The sequence below is a fragment of the Branchiostoma floridae genome, chromosome 10 (assembly GCF_000003815.2).
Source record: "Branchiostoma floridae strain S238N-H82 chromosome 10, Bfl_VNyyK, whole genome shotgun sequence".
Taxonomy (NCBI): domain Eukaryota; kingdom Metazoa; phylum Chordata; class Leptocardii; order Amphioxiformes; family Branchiostomatidae; genus Branchiostoma; species Branchiostoma floridae.
The window spans coordinates 19,008,322-19,011,680 of NC_049988.1; the positions used below are offsets into that span (position 1 = coordinate 19,008,322).

The 3,359-nt window shown below is 44.5% G+C and overlaps 1 long non-coding RNA gene across 1 annotated transcript; it reads left to right on the forward strand.

Annotated features, from left to right (window-relative positions):
* The first annotated feature begins 2,417 nt into the window (after window positions 1-2,417).
* Window positions 2,418-2,846, forward strand: LOC118424473. The gene is made up of 2 exons (XR_004832206.1): window positions 2,418-2,509; window positions 2,564-2,846. It is a non-coding gene; the product is annotated as an uncharacterized LOC118424473 (long non-coding RNA).
* The last annotated feature ends 513 nt before the right edge of the window (window positions 2,847-3,359 follow it).

The following is a 3,359-nucleotide window of genomic DNA, read 5'->3' on the forward strand; positions in this document are numbered from 1 at the left end:
TCCATTTCTACGATTTTCCAGCGATCCGGAGTCTGGTAGAGACTAACGCTCAATGCCGGCACGTCAAAACATGTCTCATTGGATTATGTGCAGTTGCTACACACGCACAATGGGGTCAAAGTTAATGTTTGTTTTTGGTGCACCTGGTTGGATGATATTAAAAGTTCATACACTAATACAGTGGGGAATCCCCTGACCATGGGTAAAGTCCACAGAATAAAATACACATACCCAGTTTATATTGAACGTTTCTCGGTATGGTTGCAATCAACGTACACTAGTCTAGGAGGTTTGGTAACCTAAATGTGTGGAGGTGAATATCTTCATTTTGTTCCCATATCGTAAGCTAAGTCTTCCCTTAGTTTTGGTTTCCTTCGGGATCAAAATGGGAGGTGAAGGGAGCAAGTGTCAGAAGGAAACGGTGACAGAATTCTTTCCGGAGTTGGAAGGCTGGATACCATGTCCCGGGATAGGAAATAGCAACTTCTTTCCGGGACAGACCATCCTGTGTAAGACCAACAGATGCTCTACATCGGGACAAATACTCTTGACAACGCAAGATCCTGTCGCAAGATTTAAAGGGGGACTCAAACAATGGCCAGACCTATACAGTAGACGGATGACAATGGCGGACAATAGCCCACAACAACTTGCTTTCACTTTCACAAAAGGTGACGACATTAATATTTGGCTTTCAGCGTATGCCAATCTTCAGGTAGCCGCAGGTGAGAAGCTTTCTAAAGAGTACAAAATTCTCTTTGAACAAACTAGAACGCTCAGCGTCGACATCGAACGCTTTCGGGAAGTCTTTCTGAACCGCACAGTGAAACAGGGTGCGGATGGTATACAAGGAGAGGGCAGCTTTTTTGTGGTGACTGACGTTTTTGCAGTCGGCAAGGTGAGATGTGAGAGCTCCCGTCGAATTGACAGGCATATTCAAGCCAGCGTTAGTGCCCAAAACGGCTCTGGAATGACTCTGGAAGCTAGTGGATCGTATAGTGCCGAAGCATCGCAGAGTTCCGAGGCTCAAATCGCGCTGTACATGAAATGCGCAGAGGTCAAATACGACGCACAAACTTGGAAAATCACGGAGATCAAAAGCTCCGACGCTTCAACGTTTAGCGGCGATGGTTACACATTGATGGACGAAAGGTCACACTTCCCAAGACATCTGTGTGCAAACACTGGAGACGTCACCATAGGTGAGTTCATTTTAACGATGTTCTTCCGGGTTCAGTAGTTTAGACTATTGTTCTAGCGTCATCCGACAGTGTGAAAGTTGTTTTGATTTTTGAGCTCAAGAGTGAAAAATGCAGTTGAGTTAATCGTCTGTTTAGAAGGATAACAGGTTGTTCCGCAACAATGTCAGTTCGCAACCGTCAGTTCGCAACAAGGCAAGTCTTTTCGCAACAAGGTACAAGGCGTAAGTCATAACATTTGAATGTTGTTTATCTTGATAGCGTTATAGTATTAGAAATCATATTTCTAATATAATTATACTCCTTCCGCGTAAAAATCTTACCGGGTGCGAAAGACAAACCCGGCGGCAGAGGAACATGGGGCCGCATGAACCTGACAGCCCGATGATTTTCATACGCCGGGCGGTACAGTTTCATACGCGGTGTGTATAGGTAGGAGTGTAATTATTCTAGGAATACGATTTGTAATACTTTTAGACTATCGAGATTAATAACATTCAAATGTTGCTTAAAGACTTGTACATTGTTGCGAACTGACATTGTTGCGAAACAACCTGTAACCGTTAAAAGTACTCAAATACTAGATCAAATTAACTATGCGTCATTATTAGCCTAAGGCTCCCAAGCGAAACTGTTTTGTGTTTTGGCTAATGCAACCCATGTGTGACTACGTGTCTGCATTGTTGGTAGGCCTACGTCACATTTCCAACCCAGGGCCCGTCCGGTTTGTTTGCGGAAACGAAAAAAAAGTTTATGCCGATAAATATGCACAAGACATGCTATTGAATAAGTTTCGGTCCCTTTGGTGTTTTTGTGGTGACTCCTTCATTAACGGACACGGTTAGGAGTCATTTCTGTGACGTCACGACCGTGCATGTTGCGAAGTTTCTCAGAGCAAAGAGAGCGCAGAGATGACAGTTCATGTAAACGATATCTTATACATAGACATTTTCAGAAAGGATTATACGTTTATGTGAATGATAGAGCATTTTTATTTTCACTGGCGTTTTGAATAGATGAGGAATGAAGTTTTACATTATGATTTATGTATAATGTGCTCCACTTTTCCCACGGTCAGCTTACAAGGTGTCGATCCACAGCGGCACAAAGACAAGTGCCGACGTCTTCCTACAACTTGTGGACCAAGATAACAACGGGTCAGACCATGTACGATTCGGCAACCCCTGGTGGAGCAGACGATTTACTGCTGATAGCATAGGCGCTAGGCCAAGGAATTCTTGTTGATTCGCCCGTACACTATCGTTCTGTGCCGAGTTGCCGGGTTGGAAAGTACTGGGGATTACCCGAAGGTCGGGGAAGTCGGCGAAGCCGACCAATCAGCGTTGGAGTTTTTGCACCCGAAGGTCGGCGAAGCCGACCAATCGGCGTAGCCGATTGTGAGCGCGGCGAAGCCGCGCAGCGAGCGAAGCGAGCTAGGTGGGAAAGGCCTTTTCTACTATCGCCGTTTTCTGCAAAATTATAATATGTAAGTCAAAATTTCGAAGTGATTTATGTTCGTCGAGTTATTTGGAGGCCATTCAACGTACAAAGTGCACATAATAGTTATTTGAAATTAAAATAAACGCCACTGAAATTTGGCCGATTTCCGGGACACTGCGTTACCAGCACAAATAACTCGTAAAAAAAACGCATCGGTAGTATATTTACCCAAACTCTGCCACTAACAACATGTAATCGTTATAACCATTGCTTCATTCTTGTAGAACGGTCCATACTCAAATAATCGCTATAATGGCGTCTGTTTCACGAAACCTGTATTCCTAAGGAGGTTGGTCATATTCCTATCTCAGTTCTTACTTCCGGGTTGGCGACGTTACCGATCGCGATCACAAAAATCAGACGAAAAAATCAGACGAAAGCAGTGGGAAAAACACGGTCAAAACGTATCTGCAGTGCAGCGTAGCTTTTGTCAGCATGTTGAAACCCTCAAACATTTCAAACAGTCCCACGAAAGCCGACAAGGCGCCTAAACGGACCCGCCGTACGATCCCACACCACAACATATTAACACAGATCGAAAACACGGTAAGTGGTAACTCACATCAGGGAGATCGGTTTCTTACCCATCGAATATTTAAACTTAGGGGGAAGGCGGCGCAAAGGATGACGGGAGCATTTGACGAGGTACTTCCGGATAGG